The 19,258-nt window shown below is 44.1% G+C and overlaps 1 long non-coding RNA gene across 1 annotated transcript; it reads right to left on the reverse strand.

Annotated features, from left to right (window-relative positions):
* Nucleotides 1-243: 243 nt before the first annotated feature.
* On the reverse strand, nt 244-18,677 carry LOC111768206 (uncharacterized). Its single transcript, XR_002800386.2, has 4 exons — nt 18,558-18,677; nt 15,816-15,901; nt 11,578-11,701; nt 244-837 (listed from the first exon to the last, which is right to left on the reverse strand). It is a non-coding gene; the product is annotated as an uncharacterized lncRNA (long non-coding RNA).
* Between the last annotated feature and the right edge of the window lie 581 nt (nt 18,678-19,258).

Here is a 19,258-nt window from a genome sequence, read left to right on the forward strand (position 1 = left end):
TGGCCTCCACAACTCTAAGAGAATAGACTTCTGTTGTTTTAATGTACCCACTTTGTGATTACAGCAGCCACAGAAAACTAATACAGAGAGTTATGGTCTACCTTCTTGAGGGTGGAGAATCCACATAAATTATTTGGAATTCTTCTGCTCGGGAGATTTGTCTCTTTGCCCCCATTTATTTATTTATTCAACCATGTATTTATGTCAGTATGCACTCATAGATATTTACTTTATACTTTGGGTCATAATCCAATACTACTTTATTTATTTTGTTGCTCCACATTCTTTTTAAAGATGAAATGTCTTTCTCGGCTCAGGCAACCCCCCACATCTCCAGGTGCCTCTGGCAGGGCACATGAGAAGGTTCTAGGAACTAGACGGGGATCTGGAAGGTGAGTTTGTCCAACCTTGTGACTGTGGCCTGAGGCCTGGGTATGCAAACTTTGAAACAGATACAGAGTAATAAACTTGCCATTAAAGTAATAGTGCAAAGGACAATGTTACACGTAAATACAAAATAGATTTTGCATACAAATGAATAAATGGATAGGTTATATCTGTCAAATATCTGTCAATTCTTTTCAGTAATATGGGTTATCAAGAAATTTTCTAGTTAAGAAGAAAAAGTTAACCCAGGCCTTGGTTGATGTCATGACGGATTTCAGTCACCCAGGACTAAGCAGGCACAGCAGCCATGATGTATTTTCTTCACAAACACCTCAAAGGAAAGCCACTCCACACTCTTATTTAGTTCTCACTCAAAGAATTTTATGTTCCTTACAGAAAAGGTTTTCCTTGTTTCCAGAAGTGTCTTCTGCTTTAATTTCAATTTTCAGCCTACAAGAGAAAGAGAGAGAGAATGTGTGTGTTCAAAAAGTTTTTCAATTCCCAAATTGGGTTGTGGCAAGGAAGGTTGCAAAGGCAGTGGTCCCCGAGGGAAGGGTGAGAGGAGAAGGGCCTGGTCTAAGTACTAGGTCCACAGGCCTTTAATCTCCTTCAAGTGCCATTAGCCTGCTGTGAACAGCTTGTCGAGACAAGAACATATTTCTCAAGAAAGGAGGAGATCAAAACCCAGTCTCCAGGGGTTAAGAAAGCAGCCCTTGGCACAGGGCAGACTTGAGTTTTCGTGTTGGCTGTACCTCTTACCAGCTGTGTGACCTTGGGCCAGTTACCTCCCCAGGTCTCAGTTTTATCATCTGTGAAATGGGAACCATCTCTGTGTCACGGGTTGTGTGAGGATCAGGGGGAATCAGGTGCTTACACAGAACATGACAGAGCTAGGACCACTACAACCACCACTCTTATTCTTGTCCTTATGGTTTTGTTGTTATTTGTTATTGTTATTTAGTAAAATCATAATAATAGCACAGGCTCTGGAGTCAGAGAAAGTTGGTTTCAAATCCCAACTCCATCACTATAACCCTGGGGCAAGTTATTTAACTTCTCTGTGCCTCAATTTCCCCATTTGTAAAGTGGGGGATATCTCATAGGATTGTTATGAAAATTAAATTACATCAGATGCTGCATGTCAGGCACTTAGCATAGTGCTCAGCACAATGAGTGAACTCAATAATGTGAACTATATTATCATGTTAGTATTACGTATTCCACATCATACCCATCAACATGCATCTGTCCCACGTTGGCCACAGCTCCTGAGGGCCTGCAAGCTCAGCCCCACGTCCCGAGCTGACCTTAACCAGATGTGGCAGTAGATTAGGCACTCAATCCCCACTCTCCTACCTCTTCCTCTGGCACACAGGTGAGCTCCCAAATTGTTCTCACTGCCTTAAATAATTATAGCCCCAAACTGCAATCTACAGTCTTCTCTCTAAGTCAGAACAGGAGCCCTCAAGCCAACAACCCACCTTCTGCCTTGGGTTTCTGAACACACCCTTGAGGAGGCTACAGCTGAGCCCCAACACACCTTGATGCCCCGATTACTCACCCAGCATGCACTAGCCAGCCCCCCCAGGAGCCTGGCACATTCTACATTCACTCTCACCTGCTGGATAGAGCCCTGCTTCCGTCCCACACACCAGAACCAGGCCCTAGAACTAGGGCCCCTCTCAGAACCCCCCACCGCCTCGCCTCAGCCACCCCCATGGATACCAGCATGACCCCATGGATACTGGCACAGGCTGGCTAATACTGAAGGTCACCGTGCCCTCTAAGATTCTGACATCCCAAATACCAGCCACCTCTCAATCCGTCTAGCCCTAGCCCACCCCTCTGGCTGACCCCTGCTCCACTGATAGCCCGCTTGCTTCACAGCTGAGGCACTGGAGGCTAGCCGTTACCTCATTTTACCCCCATAACAACTCTTGATCATCCCATTTCACAGATAAGGAAACTGAACCCCAGGGATATTTGAAGATTTGCTCAATGTCACATGAGTAATAACTTCCAGAGAACTTGGGCTCCCCTGACCTCTAGTTCAGGGCCTGCTCAGCTTCCTGTGTGTCACAGAGCCAAAGCTCAGGAGAGCCAGCTCCCTAATTTTCACTTTGAATGCAAATTCAACTTTAAAGTTTTGGCAGGTATCACTTTTCCTGACTCCCAGGCATTTGGCATTGGTTGGTGTATGTTTCCAGAGATATTTTTCTGCATGTAGGAAAAAAAGAGGGAACATATTTCTTTTTGACTAAGTAACATGTAATCCCAAGGACTCTACACATTTTTTAAGCCTTCAAATAGCACAGAGACCTGAGCAAGTGGGAGAGACAGGAAAATATGAGTTGGGTGGAACTGTGGATTTTTTTGCAAAGGGGCCCTTTCAGATATGAGTGCTATTAACATGAACCCAGGAAGAGGTAAAAAGGACTTTCCAAGTCTCTCCAATGCTTGGTGGCACTCTGTATTTCAGAGGACCTGGGGGCATCTGTGTGTCACAAGTCAGAAGATTTGCCCTGGAGTCCTGTGTATGCATAGGGAGGCGCAATGGAATCAGCCCTGGTGGCCTTGAAAGCCACATTTGACATTATCAGGAGGCTTTGCTATGGCAAATGCTGGAGGAAAAGAAGATGTCCCCACAGCCTTCATCACCTTTGGAAATGACCTTATTAATTTAATTGTTTACATGTAGGTACTTCCATGTATGTTCCATGGGGTCGAGAACTTTGACTGTTCACTGTTGGATTCCTGGGTCTTACAACAGTGTCTGGCATATGGCAGGTGATCAGCAAACATTCTTTGAGGGCATATACTATAGTTTCTAACTCGGACCTTCTGTGTTAGCCACCAGTAAGACAAAGGCTACTGTGCTCTCATTGGTCACGGGGTGGGGAAAGCCAGGAAGCCAGCCTCAGTCAGCTGCCCAGTGGTCAGACGTTATTGCCAGGTGTGGTCAGCACAGGGGAGGTCAGGAGCATCTACCCGACTCATAGCTCTACCCAGTGTTTTTGATATTTGTCTGCTTTTAATAACAAGTATTACAATGAATTTCTTTGCCAAATTGTCCATCTCATTAAATCTACCAAATATTTTCCCTATCCAAATCTTAGATGTAAGTAATTATTACTACTGGCCATCACTTACTGATTGACCGTGATGTGCCATGCATATATTGTCTCATCAAGTTCTTAAAGCACCTTTTAGATTTGTACTATTATCCCTATTTTACTAGGAAAGAAACTGAGTCTTGGAGAAGCTGAGAAACGTGGCATAGGGCACACAGCTGTTAAGCAAGGGACACAGACGTGAATCAAGCGAATCCAAAGCACCTGCTGTTAACCACCATGCTATCCTGCCTCTCACAAGCTCACAAAATAAGTGAAGTGCCTTTTTTTCTCTTATGTCAAAATTCCACAAGGAAAGACATTCAGTCCAAATTCCCCTGTCAGGCCTGGATTGTTCAGTGATTGGTTGGTAAGCAGCAAAATTAACTTTCTGAGTTGACTGGGTCACTGAGGTCATCTCTTCCTGGTGTGCCATCAGAGTCATATCAGAACAACTGAAGTGGTGACCAGCCATGGCAACCCTTAACTGCCCAAGAAAAATGCAGATGGAAGCAGCATAATGAAAGGAAATTGTGTTTTCCAACAATTTGTGGTCTTTCCTCTATGGGTGTGCCCTGCCCTTCTCTCACCTGTCTTGGGAAAAGATGGGCATAAGTGAATTAATTTACAGGAGTGTTCCATAGCTCTGGGTGCAAGGTGCCATTTCCAAGGCACTGGGACAATCATCTTAATCATCTTAATGAAACCCTCATTAGGTCATGTGTCCCTTCCCCCACCTAAGAAAGGCCAAGGCCCACTAGAATTCTTCCTGATAATATTTTAAGTAACAAAGGTACCACGGTTCCTGGCATCCTCCAAGGAAGTGGTTCTCCTGTCAGGGTGAAAAAGACAATCTGTTCTCTACTGTTAGATGGTTTTCTATATAGCCTGACAGGGGTCATTACCTCATCCAGCAACCCTTTCTTCCCTTGAGCCCTCAGAGTTCACCAGGTCAACCATCACATTTATTCCCAAGATAATGTCATCCATGTTCCACTGGAGGGGACTGAGCCCTGGGACTCCATCTAAAGGGGGTCATGGTCCTGACTAATTCAGGGAAGGATGGAGCTCGACAAGTGTCAGTTTTCTAGAGAAGCGTTTTGCAGGCATCCCAAATTCCACCCTCTCAGAAAAGCCACCCGACACCATCTTCTAGTGGCCACCTCAAGGAAGGCCATGCAACAGCCCTCAGCTTTCCATCAGGGCTGACAGTCCAAAATCAATCTCTCATCTGCTCCATTGGCAGTGCACTCCATTTTAGGTTCCAAGAAAGTGGTACTTTAGCTGAGGGGGGTCAAGCGGAAAGGAAAAGCTACATAATTGCAGCTGCGCTGAGTCATGACATGAGGGTCTGGAAACTGAAAAAGGCATAGGATGAAGAGAGGGGAGAGGTGTTTGGAAACCATCACACACAGTCCAAATTAAACAGGCTGTTTTCTCAAGTCCACTTTCCATCTCTGCCCCCTCTTTCTACTAATTCTTACCTCTTCTAAGAGCTCTCTCCCTTGACCCAATGTCTCACTTCTATCAGAGTCTAGGGAATTCATCCTGATCCTCAAGGGCCTGAAATGCCCACATCAACGTAGCATCACCTGTCCCATTTTAAAATGTCTAGAACTGATCAAGGCCCACATCTTCTCTTTGAAGTCTTTCCTGAAAATTGTAGCCGTCTCTGATTTCTCTCTTTCCTCACCAGTCTTGGAACTTACTGACTGGATCATCCATTTGAGCACTTGAGCCTCTATTCAGGCCAACAGAGACTACAGCTCTTTCATCTTAACTCTCAGATTGTTTCATGTAAGTACTTTATCTTCCCAGGAAAACTGTAAGCTCCCTGGAGTCTAGGACTGGGTCATGTGGTTCTTTTGTTTGTGACGCTGTGTACCCTCATTGGTCTGAAAACATAGAAAGCATTTAAATTTATGAATCTGCATTGAGCTAAACAGAATTAAAGGAAGGCATATGGCAAAACATGAAGCCACTGGGCACTCATCAGGAAAATGGCTAGTGGCCTCCAATTTCATGTGAGTAATGCCTAAGATGAGCCCAAGGTATGCGCCAGAACGACACATGGGCCAGTACCTGTTACAGCAGGTAAGCTGACAAAGTGCTCTAAGGCTGACTTGAATGGCCTGCACATGGAGAGGGGGGAAAAGGAAGAAGATCCCTACTTCATCTGGACTAAAACTCAACACCTAACCATTGGCCAAACCAGGCTGACAAAATGGCAAAGCTTCCCTAGCATAGGTGCCAGATTCACAGGACTTGCTGCTCAATAGTCCATTTTTGCACGATTTTACACCTCCATGATCATCCAATTTTCAAGGAATATCTGATTTCCCCTCAACCACTGCCTACGTTAAAACAAAAAGTAATTCATCCACTTGCCTAGTCAAACAAAGTCAGTCAGAGATAGCCCTGGGAAATTAACTGACAGCTCTAGAATTTCAGCTCTACTCCCCGGAATTGGAACTATGCTTCTTGTTCCCTCACTAGCATGTTTGAACTTTAAAAGAACCTTTTTGGATGGCCTCCCTTACAGACATTAGCCAGAAAGAATTTTCTGGCCACTTAATGAATGGGAGAAACCAGCACTGAGAAAAGACAGAGCTTACCAGAATGTTCAGTGGGAGGTTAATGGAGGGGTCTCTGGAGTGTCTGTCAAAGCTGGGAGCTTCTTCAAAGAATATCTGCTCAATCACTGGTTTCACAGACCAGGAGGCTGAGGCCCCAGGAGATGGCATGACCTCCCCACGGTCGCACAGCTTGATAACAGTGTCCTGGTCAGTCTCCTAACTTCTAGTCCCAGGTTCTCCCAGTACATCAAAAGAAAAGAACGCAAAGAATAAAAATGTGAGGTACAAACTCTGCGGTAAAGCTTGATAGATGAGAAGGACAATGTCCTTTGAGAGCTAAGAACTGCAAAAGAACACTTCCAAAGAACGCCTAGAGTTGTTGAGAAGTTCATAGTCGCAAGAAGAATACAGAGGCCCAAGCCCAGTGTATGAGTCTGCTGGGGCTGCTGTTAACAAACACCAAAGACTAGGTGGCTGAAACAACAGGAATTTATTCCTCACAGTGCTTTTTTTTTTTAATTTCTCCTTTTTCTCCCCAAAGCCCCCCGGTACATAGTTGTGTATTTTTAGTTGTGGGTCCTTCTAGTTGTGGCATGTGGGATGCTGCCTCAGCATGGTTTGATGAGTGGTGCCATGTCCACGCCCAGGATTCGAACCGGCGAAACCCTGGGCCGCCGAAGCGGAGCGCACGAACTTAACCACTCGGCCACAGGGCCAGCCCCTATTTCTCACAGTTCTGAAGGCTAGGAGTCCAAGACTGAGATGCCAGCAAGGTTGATTTCTTCTGAGGCCTCTCTCTCTTCTCCCTGTGTCTTCACACGGTCTTCCCTCTGTGTGCATCTGCGTCTTAATCTCCTCTTCTTGTAAGGACACCAGTCATATTAAATTAGGACCCACCCTAATGACCTCATTTAAACTTTACCTCTTTAAAGATCCTATCTCCAAATACAGTCACATTTTGGGGCGTTAGGGGTTAGGGCTTCAACATGTGAATTTGGGGGCGGGGGGAGGGGCACAATTCAGCCCATAATACCCCGTAACATTTTCTTCTGAATATACTAACGGGGAGATGTCCAAATGCTCCTCCTTCTACAAAGCGAATTTGGGCTAGTCTGGTGGGACACTGGCCTAGAAGCTACAGTGGGGTTGGGATCCCTCAGTCTGTCAACCAGAGCAGGACCGCAGGACGCCCTGAAGAATCACATGGCAACCTTTCAGGAGCTACTGCTCTGAATCATTCCATGCACACTTGTCAGATTCACCTCACCAACCTCCCTGGATCTCCACATGCAAGCACAGAATAAACAGAAGACTTTCTGAAAGAAATGCGGTTCTGCCTTCAGTCCATTCATGTGGGACAGAATTCCTGGGTTAAAGAGTGAAAGGCAAATATGAATGAGATGAAGGTTCCTGTGGCCCTGGCCTGGGCCCAGATGAGCAGCACCCTCAGGCCCTGAGGTTAGTCAGGCTGCTGCCAACCCAGCCAGCCTACACTGAGCGGGCGAGCCAGGGGTGGGGCAGCACCTCCTTCCTCTGGCTTCACACTTCTTCACATTCTCCCACATCTGCAGCAGCTTCCTGCAGACAGATCTGTTGGTGCCTGCCTAGGTTTGGAAAAGCACCAAAGCCAAGATCAAAACAGCATCCAAACTGGTAGAAAATGCTGTTTTAAGTCTTAAAAATAGCCAGTCTTCTGATTTTCTAAGAAACTGGGCATAAAGATAACACCAATTTTATCACTCTGAGCAAAATATATGTTGATTCAAAAGAAAAGCAGGTGGTGGGAGCTGTGTTATGAATTATGCCCCCTATTTGGGCCACTGGGACAACAGAGTTCAAAGTAACATCAAAAATGCTTCTCTAACCTTGCCTGGGCTCACCTGACCTTTTGCAAATGAGCTTTATCTACCTGCAAATGTGCAGGTCTCCACGAATAGGTGACGCTTTGGTTATTTGCTGTGCCTAAGATCAAACAGCCCCTTGCCCCATGTTTGCCAAAAACACTAGATAATATCGGACACAAAGCCAAACGCCAAAGCCCACACACACCTTTCGTATTCACACCCCCTTGCAGTTACAGTGCTTTCCTTACAGTGTGTGGGCCAGGCCACCCCACGAGTCACCCTCATGTTAGTTAAGGCGCCTGCCCACCTCAGAGCCCGATGGCTCCTTTGCTTGCCATTGATGAGTCAGCATTAGCCAATCCCCAGGGCTTTTTATGGGCCTGGCACCAAGTGCTGCCTTCATGGAAAACATGACACATTCAGGCAATAGCAAATGGCTCCCCATGCCTGGCACTTCAGACGTATTTTGCCTTGTAGAAGGTGACATTTTTCTCTCAATGTCCAACTACACATGGACTCCAAAGAGGGCTGGTTCACCAGATGTGTTCTACATAGGAATTAAAAAATTAGAAAATCCAAAGTCTATGTGTGGAAAACAAAGCATTCCTGAAATATACAGAGAGAAAATGCTGGGCTCTTATTTGTGAGTACTAAGTAGACACACAGTGAAAAGTGAGTGAATGAATGATCCTGGCTAGTTTCTCTCCCACTGGTCCCCATCCTCAGCGGGAAGGAGGAATGCCCATGGGGGCTTCACCCCCTTGCAGATGGGTTCCCAGGGGCCACTCCACAGGCTGCCCAGGTGAATGCAGGAGTGAACGCCCTATTCCTTGAACGTGAGGGGTTTTTGCTAGAATGTCAATGATAATAATTAATATCCACACTGGTTTAATAAAAAGGCAAGCTTTTTCCCCCATATAATCAAAATGAAACTTGACACCAGAATAAAGGGAATCGAAAGAGCCCTAGGATATAAATGCAATTAGACACCCCCTGACACTGGTGGCTTTCACAGCAGCAGAACACTAATTGTTCTTCAGAATGAGAACGAGGTAGATAAGCACTCATTTCTGGCAATGTTACAGTTCATTTTTCATTCATTAAGGAGAGGCTGCCCACCAGCCAAACTCTAACGTTATTATCCTAATCACAGAAAAGGTCCAGCCTTAACACAAAATAGCCTTAAGGAACGAGCAGGGTGGAAGGAATCAACCCAACCTGCTAGGGTAACAATTGAAGAAGAGATCCAGGTATGGGAGAGGTTTAATGCAACCTCCACAGCCTGGATGAGGATGGGAAGTCCCAGCTCTGTACAGGAACTGGCGGGCGGCAGGGGAGGAGAACAGTCTACCAGGACCCTACTTCCTGCTGGAGCCCGCGCCAGCCCAAGCCCCCAGAGCATGCAGAGGAGGTAGACAGCACAGCCCTGCCCTGCCCTTGTGGAAATAGGAGTCCTTCTGGGAAGAGGAAACTAATGCCTACAGAACTATCAGAAAACAATCCAGACAGCATGTGAGAAGTGCTGGGTAGAGGCTCCAACCAAACACGCCAGAAATGCAGAAAAGGGAGGGATGGGGTGGGCTAGGTTAGCCAGAGAAGGTTCAAGAAGGAGGAGGACTTAGGCTGGGTGCTTAAGGGGACAGATGAGGACTTCTTGCAGCATGGAAGAGCATCTAGAATGGAGGGAAGGGAAAAAAGGGGAGAATGAGATTTGTTTACAAAATGGAGTCACATTGAAAGAGTTGGTGGGAGTTTTCTATGCCATAGTTTATTAATTCTGGAGACCCCATAAGGGCCTAGTTCTCTCTGTCTCCCTCTCTTTCTCTCTCTCTTCCCTGTTGACATTTTCCAGTTATGAAACCAGAGGGCATCATTCTGTAATCAGCACTCTCAGGAGCGTAGAGGCAGACATTTGAGATGGCTCAGAATCATTTAAAAATTATCATTAGCAAATAAGGGTGACTCCACAACCCTCATAGGCAGGTAGATCGGGTAGGAGAAGGTCATGATTCATTCTTCCTCACACCAGAAACCAGGCTCCCTGGCGGGATAGGACACGGGCCCTGACTTCTCCAGAGCAATTGACCAAGGACTTTCTGGCAAGTTTGATGAGCTTGCTCAGCTTGCCCTCTCCTGAAGGCTACTAGGACTCACTGTAAAAGGCACAGCTCAGGAAGGAAGTGGCTCATCAGATCTGGGGAATTTGAGAATGAGACATCAAACCCACAATTCACTTCACCCTTCACCCACCTTCTCTAGAACTTCTTGCCCTAAGTGTCTCATAGGTTCAAAATGTAGGTCCCGGAAGTTTGGCCACATGGATGATTCTTATGACTCACCTGCTTGTTGCACAGACAAGGACATAAATCCTAAGAAGTTGAGTGATCTACCCAAGGTCACAGAGCTAATGCCTATCAGAGGGAGCCCAGGCTTCCTGGCTCTGAATCAAACCTCCCTCAACTACACCTGGCTATATTAATAAGAACAGGAGTCAGCAAACTATTTCTGTAAAGGGCCAGAAAATAAACAGTTTAGGCTTTTGCAGGCCATACATTCTCTGCTGCAAGTACTCAGCTCTGCCTTTATAGGTTGAACGAAGTCACAGACAATATGCGAATGAACAGGAGTGGCTGTGTTCCAATAAAACTTCATAATAGCAGGAGGCTGTCTGAATTTGGCCCACATCTGTAGTTTGCCAACCTCTAAACGAGAGCATTGATCATTTTATTGATCTCTTTCAATGTTCCAGAGGCTGTACCCAGCACTTTGCAGGCATTCTCTCATCTAATTCCCAACAATCCTATGAGGTTAATTCAGTCCCACGGTTCTGCAGATGTGAAAATTGAGGCTCAGAATGATAGACAACTGACCCAAAGTCTGGAAACTACAACGGGCAGAGCTGAAATTCTATCTTAGTCTTAATAACTTCAACTCCAGAGTCTTAACTAGTCAACAACAGACCATAGTACCTCCCAGATGCATTAAAACCTTTGGTTTGGGATGGTTAGTGAAACTCCTTTGAAGACTGCCCCTGTCTAGGGCATACTGAGAGGGTGATCAACCATTCTAGTTTGTCTAGACTGAGGGGTTTCTTGGGGTGCAGAACTTTCCATGCTAAAACCAGGATAGTCTCAGACATTTCGATGGTACCTTTGGGGGCTGTTCAACCAAACAAAGTAGACATCTGTGGCTACTTAAGACAGGATTTGAGCTGAGGCCCCTTGCCCTGAGTAGCGCAGAGTTCCAGAGAATGAAGTCATGTGACAGATAGGCTCGGGGAGGAGAGTTGCTGGGAAGAGGAGGACAAGGATGAGTAATTTCTCTCAAGAGGCCAAGGGGACGTCATATTTCCTGGTTGGTCCAGTCATTCTTTCTCTCTGTTTTTCCTTTCTTAGGCTTACTCAGTCCTCCAGGGTCCTCTGAGAATTCCTGCTGGGGGGGTCTACATTCTCCTATTTGCACACTAGCCAAAGAGGGAAGGAGAATTCACTGGGAAATTGGTCATGGTGGAGGGCCAGCTGGGGCTTGGGCTTATGCCCAAACACACCTGGGCCCCCTGCCTAGTTTTCAAGATGTCCCAATCCAGTATGCTTCCTCTGAGAATCTTTTCCCCCTTTCCCTCTCCCAATTCCTCCTCTCCTATGGTCCCATACCACTCACCTACATCACTCTCATAGACCGTGTTGTTCTCATGAGCATGTAATGATCAGTTTGGCTTGTCTATCTCCCTCTAGACCTTGAGCTCAGAGCTGGCCACTCCTGTTCAGCACCATGTCCCTGGTGCCTAGAAAATAACAGGTCAAAAAGAAGTCTTCAGTCAGTGTCCATTGAAAAAGAAATGTGTTAGTCCAAGAGGAGAAGAAGAACGCTCCCATTAGACTTTTAGGACACGGTGAATTCTCTCTCTGTGTCTCTTCTCTCTCTCTCTACATATATATATATAAATGACATATATATATATATGACATATGTATATAAATATATATATGAAAAATAAATACATTCATGATCTCCCAGTAAGATGCTGAGCACATAGTGGGAACACTTTTGGATTTTTCTCCAGAGGTTGTTCCAGTACATTTTGGTCTTTTTAGACTTCTAAGACATCATTCCTCAAGACAATTGGGTAAGAAAACTAAATAAAGGGGCCAGCCCCATAGCCAAGTGGTTAAGTTTGCACACTCTGCTTTAGCGGCCCAGGATTTCCCCGGTTCAAATCCTGAGTGTGGACTTAGCACCGCTCATCAAGCCATGCTGAGGTGGCGTCCCACGTGCCACAACTGGAAGGACCCACAACTAAAATATACAACTGTGTACTTGGGGGCTTTGGGAAGAAGAAGGAAAAATAAAAATAATAAAATCTTTATAAAAAAAAAGAAAGAAAACTAAATAAAAAGCCTCCAGATTGGAAAAGGAGAAGTAAAACTACCTCTGTTCACAGATGACGATTTCGTGTAGAGAAAATTCTAAGAAATCCACTAAAAAACTATTAGAACTAATAAACAAGTTCAGCAAGATACAAGATCAATACATGAAAATCAATTGTATTTCTACACTCTTGCAACGAATAATCTGAAAATTAAATTAAGGAAACAACTCTATTCACAACAGCATCAAAAAGATTAAAATGTTATGAATAAATTTAACAAAAGAAGTGTGAAAATTTACTCTGAAAACTACAAAATGGTATTTAAAGACATTAAAGAACATCTAAATAAATGGAAAACATCCCATGTTCATGGATCTGTAGACTTCACATTGATAAGATGGCAAAGCTCCCCAAACTGATCTATTCATTCAACAAAAAAACCTATCAGAATCTGACTTCTTTATAGAAATTGACCAGATAATTGTAAAATTCATGTAGTGTTTCAAGGGACCAGAATAGCCAAACAATCCTGAAAAAAGAACAAAATAGGAGGACTCACACTTCCCAATTTCCAAAGTTTCTACAAAACAACAGTAATCAAGATAGTATGATACGGGCACAAGGATAAACATATAGATCAATGGAATAAAATTAAGAGTCCAGAAGTAAACACTTACATATATGTCAACTGATTTTTGACAAGGGTGCCAAGACCATTTCATGGGAAAAGAACATTTCAACAAACGGTGCTGAAAAGCCACATGCAAAGGAATGAAATGAGACCTTTATCCTACATCATACACAAAAATCAACTCAATAGATCATTAAAGGAATGCAAATCAAAATCACAATGAGATACCACTTAATACCCACAAGGATGGCTATAACAACAACAAAAACAAAGGAAAATAACAAGTATTGGTGAAGATGTGGAGAAACTGGAATTCTCACAGATTGCCAGTGAGAATGTAAAATGATGCAGCAAATGTAGAAAACAGTCTGGTGGTTTCTCAAAAAGATAGATATAGAATTACCATACGATTCAGCAATTCCACTCTTGGATATATAATCGAGAACCAAAAACATGTATCCTCACAGAAGCTTGTACATGGATGTTTATAGCAGCATCATTCATAATAGCCGAAAGATAGAAACAACCCAAATGTCTATAAATGGTGAATGGATTAATAAAAAATAGCATTTACATACAACGGAATATTATTCAGCCATAAAAAGAAATGAAATGCTGATACTTGCTATGACATGGATGAACCTTGAAAACATTATGCTAGGGGCCAGCCCAGTGGCACAGCGGTTAAGTTCGCACGTTCCGCTTCAGCCGCCTGGGGTTCACCAGTTCGGATCCCGGGTGCAGACATGGCACAACTTGGCACACCGTGCTGTGGCAGGCGTCCCACGTATAAAGTAGAGGAAGATGGGCATAGATGTTAGCTAAGGGCCGGTCTTCCTCAGCGAAAAGAGGAGGATTGGCAGCAGTTAGCTCAGGGCTAATCTTCCTCAAAAAAAAAAATTATGCTAACTGAAAGAAGCCAATCATAAAAGACCACATATTACATGATTCCACTCATCTGAAAGTCCAGAATAGGGAAATCTATAGAGGCAGAAAATACATTAGTGGTTGTTTAGGGCTGGGGAGGGGAGAGGAGGTGATTGCTAAAAGGTACAGGTTTTATCTTTTTCTTCTGAAGAAGATTCTCCCTGCACTAACACCCGCTGCCAATCTTCCTCTTTTTGTATGTGAGCCACCACAGCATGGCCACTGACAGACAAGTGGTATAGGTCCGTGACTGGGCACTGAACGCAGGCTGCCAAAGCAGAGCATGCCAAACTTAACCACTAGGCCACCAGGGCTGTCCGTTTAGGTTTCTTTTTTTTGTTTTGCTTTGGTTTTTTTCCTTTTTCTCCCCAAAGCCCCCCAGTACATAGTGTGTATTCTTCGTTTGGGGTCCTTCTAGTTGTGGCATGTGGGATGCTGCCTCAACGTGGTTTGATGAGCAGTGCCATGACCGCGCCCAGGATTCAAACCAACAAAACACTGGGCCGCCTGCAGCAGAGCGCAGGAACTTAACCGCTCGGCCATGGGGCCAGCCCCTTAAGTTTCTTTTTGAGGTGATAAAACTAACTGTGGTGCTGCTTGCCCAACTCTATGTGTGTACTGAAAACCAGTGAATTGTACACTTTAAACAGGTAAATTGTGTGCTATGTGAATTACATCACAGTAAAGCCGTTTAAAAAAAAAATTGAGGGGCCACCCATGGCTGAGTGGTTAAGTTCGTGCGCTCTGCTTCGGTGGCCCGGGGTTTCACTGGTTCAGATCCTGGGCACAGACATGGCACCGCTCATCAGGCCACGTTGAGGCAGCGTCCCACATGCCACAACTAGAAGGATCCACAACTAAGATATACAACTATGTACCGGGGGGATTGGGGAGAAAAAGCAGAAAAAAAAAAATGAAACACTCCATTCTTCCCCTACACTTCTGCCCACCCACACAAAGCCACGCTGTCTCCAGACCTACACCTGGAGCTTTATAAAATTGGGTCAGTTCAGTCCCTGACCTTGGGAAAGTGGTCCTTATTTGAGATTTCTGGGCCCTTGTGACAGTTTGAGGTAATTGGCCATTTACGCACGAGGGCAAAGCAGTACCCGGGTAATTACTGAAGCCGCAGTCCTCAATCAGGGGAGTTTGGAGTCAGGAAAAGCACACCAACCGATCCAACAGCCAGCTTTCCGTGAAAGGAGGCCTCAGCCTCTGATTACTCTCAAGTGCATTCCCAGCACACTCCGCCCTTCTCTCGCTCTTCCTCTCCCATTTAGGCAAATTCCCTGCCCTCCCCTCCCTCCACCCGACAAACTCTTGACTGAGGAAAAGCGAGTGCGTTCCCTCCATCCCCTTTCCAACCAAACTCAACGAACTCAACGGCCTCCAGCTCCCAGCTCACATATAAAGGCCAACTGAACTCTCTGATCTGAGTTCAAAGCTTTGTGTTGTGTTTGCTAACAAGCTGGGGGGATTTGCCTTTTCCTCCAGCTCAGATTACCTGGTTTCCAAGTGGGCCAACTCTGGGAGAAACCCTTCCAATCAATGCCTTCAGTTGAGGTCTAAATGTCTATGTCTCTTACTCCAGAGGACTAAGAAACAGACCAGAGGAAAAACATGTTGCAACACAATTATTGCATTATTTCTTTATAACCAAGGTCTCCAGGGTGAGGGTGGGTGGGAGATGAAGGTTTTTGTATTTAATGAATAAATGCTTTGTAGTCCTGTTTGGCTACTCTTCGAAGGACTCCGAACACACTGCAAATGTTTTCTTGGTCCTCCATATGCTGCCCCCTCCTCAAGGAGGGAGTTGGAGAAGTAAATCCCATTTCACAGATCCAGAAATGAAGGCAGCAAGTAACTTGATCACTTTCCTGATCCCCAAACCAGTTTTTAGGCTACAACTTTTACCATCAAATTTATTTCCCATGTTTCTTCCAATGTTCCTGCTAGACTCCCACTACTTACGTCTCCAGGCCAAACCCTATGTCCATCCAACCCCCTTCTTCCGCCACGTGACAATTCAAACCCAGTCCACGCAGATCCTTGCTTTTCTGGAACACACAAAATCAAGTTTGTTTCTTGGTTTAGTTTTTTTTTTAATGTTTCTGAAATATGAATCCATCTTGTAATTTGTTTACTTTTATAGTGGTGTTTCTTTTTCTCTTCTGTAAAGCTGTAACTATATTTCATCCATTCTAAAACACCATCAATGGTAAGGCACACCATTACTGTATATACCACTAAGAAAGCAAAAACAATGGCAATTAAACTATGACAATCTTTTTCTGCTCCTAACTTTTTTTTTTTTTTTTTTTTTTGGAGGAAGATTAGCCCTCAGCTAACTACTGCCAGTCCTCCTCTTTTTGCTGAGGAAGCCTGGCTCTGAGCTAACATCCGTGCCCATCTTCCTCTAGTTTATACGTGGGACGCCTACCACAGCATGGCTGCCAAGCAGTGCCATGTCCGCACCCGGGATCCGAACCAGCGAACCCCGGGCCGCCGAGAAGCGGAACGTGCGAACTTAACCGCTTTGCCACCGGGCCGGCCCCTGCTCCTAACTTTTTATTTAAACTTATTTAAAGAGTATTTTTTGAAGACTAATTTAGACATGGGTTTTGATCTTACATCACTCAGGCTTACATCAAAAGAAAAATTAAGTGAACTAAGTTAGTCAAGATTTTCCTAAACCTTCTTCGCACTCAGAGTCCGGCCCTTCTGAATCACTTTTCAGCTCAGAGTCATCGATGTCTGTGTTGTTACATACATATTCTCTTCTGTGGCCTCAAGAGTGTTGGTGACACAACACTTCTTAAAAGAAAACTCCATTATTTTCCAATCCACTGTCACTCATTTTGTAAGGTTTAAAACTGACCTTCCAGAAGTCAACGGGTTTTCAGACAATAACCAAAGATTTGTATTCCTTCTTTAAATGATTTGCTGACTGACCAGTCAAAGGTTAGAAGCTGTCCAGTCACACCACCAGGAATGACTTTAAGTGTACGTGTGTGCGCCCGCACCGTGATCACTGCATCATGATTACCACCTGCTCAACAGCCATTCTAAGGTGTCATCTTTTGTAAGATAACCCCCCAGTTTCAGAATTGATAAAATATTTTTTAAAAATCTTAGAATCAATGGAATGTGATGTTAAATCTATAGAGATTTAGAATCAAATATCCTACCTGTATGGTCTTGCTAAAAGAAATGTTAAGAGTAGAGATATACAAATAACTATGTGTCCTGTGTGGACCTTTACCTAAGGCAGTTAGGGAAGTTGTGGACATCAGAGCTTCAGGAAAGACTTAGAAACCATCCAGGATTTCCTCACTCTACAGATGAGGACATTTAGGCTCTGGGAGTTTCAGTGACTTGCTGCGTCTTTCTCAGACGGGAAGAAAGCCAGTCCTGTGACATACCCGTTCATGTAGGCACACTACACACACAATCCTGACAGCTAAGTAAAATCACATTACGTCTTTCGAGGAAAAATTGTAAAAGACTTTCAAACAGCCAAAAAAGATTACAGGGTTATAAGTGCCTTTCACTGTCTTTTAGTAAGTTGCAGAAACTGATAAAAATGCAAATTCCCTTGAATAAATGGATTGTATCCAGTGGAATGCAATTGATTATTGCCCTCTGGATAATCCAGTTTAGCACATATTTGTAAATTCATTTCAGCATTCCTTATCGTCTATATATGTGTAGTTCTTTAAATTTCTCTTTGAATCAATTACAGCCTCTTACTGGTTCCCTCATTCATTAATGATTTAAATAAAATCTTTGACGTGTGCTAATTTTATATTTGTATGAGAGTCATAATTTTACCTTTGAAAAATTATCCATTAACTATCTGTAAGATAGAATGTCAGCAAGCCATTAAAAATTATGCTTACAAGGGCTGGCCCAGTGGCATAGTGGTTAAGTTTGCGTGCTCCAATTTGGCGGCCCAGGGTTCGCAGGTTCAGATCCTGGGCATGGACCTAGGACCACTCTTCAAGCCACGCTGTAGCAGCATTCCACATAAAATAAAGGAAGATGGGCACAGATGTTAGCTCAGCGACAATCTTCCTCACAAAAGAAAAAAACTATATGCTTACAGAGTTCTTTGCTTGAATGACAAAAAAACTGCTTAAGAAATAATGTCAGGTGAAGAAAACAAGACAAATATTGAAGTATACAGTGTGATTCAACTGCGTCAAAAAGATAAGGAAAATCAAATGGAAAGACTTAAGACAAAATATGAATAGAGATTGCCAATATTTAGTACTTAGGTACTAAGGGTACAAGGGGAGTTTTTTGTTCTTGCTTCTTCATATCATTTTGCACTTGACAATTTTTACAGTGAACACAAATTGCTTTTATAATCACACACACACACACAAATCTTTGAAGAGGGAAAAATAAAATATATTCTATGCTCAAAGCAACACCTAAGACACTGAGAAACAGGTGGAGCCGGGATTAAGAAACAAACAGCACCTGCCAGACAATAAACGACCAAATGCCTCCACAGGGAAGAGGGAACTGGCAGTTTGCCAGAACACTGAAGCGCCTCTTGCATTTCATGGATATTTTATTTTTCCTTTTTACAATGGAAATACGCATGGCTCAGTGTTTGCTCCTAAGAAAACAACTTCTAGACTAATCAGTGTAGAATAAATAAAGATTTAAATTTAAATTATATATATAGCCTGGAAAAACACCTACCCAGCCTTTAATCTCCACCAAGATGCTCATTAGGCAGTTTAGTGAATGCTTATTACCTGTCCCTATCAGAGATAGTATCAGGGCCTTTTTTTAGTCGGGAAACCTACCAGAACCACATTCCAGAACCTTCTAGAATTACACAAACCAGAACATTCCAAAACATTGTGCTTAACAGATGTCAGTCACTGGTACAAAAAGACACGTGTCACTTAAAGATGAAATTTAACACTCAAATAAGGGAATGAAGTGAGTTTGTTTATACCCATTTTTACATCTTCCTTTATAATAAAAGTATATATGTATGTTTGTCAGATGTTTTCTTAGGTCAAAGCTCAGCTCCCTCCTGCTTCCCCACTTCCCCTGGGTGTGATGTGAGGCCGGTCCTCTCACAGCCGTCAACACAACATAGAGAGGAGAGAAGACAGCGGCAACGGCAACGGCGACCCTATGGAGTTAACTCACCATTCGCCCCAAGCCCTTCTGCCTCCAGGCAGGGAGAGGAGGGTCAGCAATGGAATCAATTGTGATCCATTTGTGGACAATTAGAGTGACCCCTTCCTTCCTCTTGCCTGAGTAAAAACTAATTCCCAGAGAGACAGCGAGGACTCCAGGTGGGGAGTGCAGTAACGAGGCTTGGGGAGGAAGAGGTTTGGGAGAATTGGCAGTGCTAATCGAGGCCCCAGGCTGCTGAGAGAAGGGGC

The sequence above is a fragment of the Equus caballus genome, chromosome 15 (assembly GCF_041296265.1).
Source record: "Equus caballus isolate H_3958 breed thoroughbred chromosome 15, TB-T2T, whole genome shotgun sequence".
Lineage (NCBI taxonomy): Eukaryota > Metazoa > Chordata > Mammalia > Perissodactyla > Equidae > Equus > Equus caballus.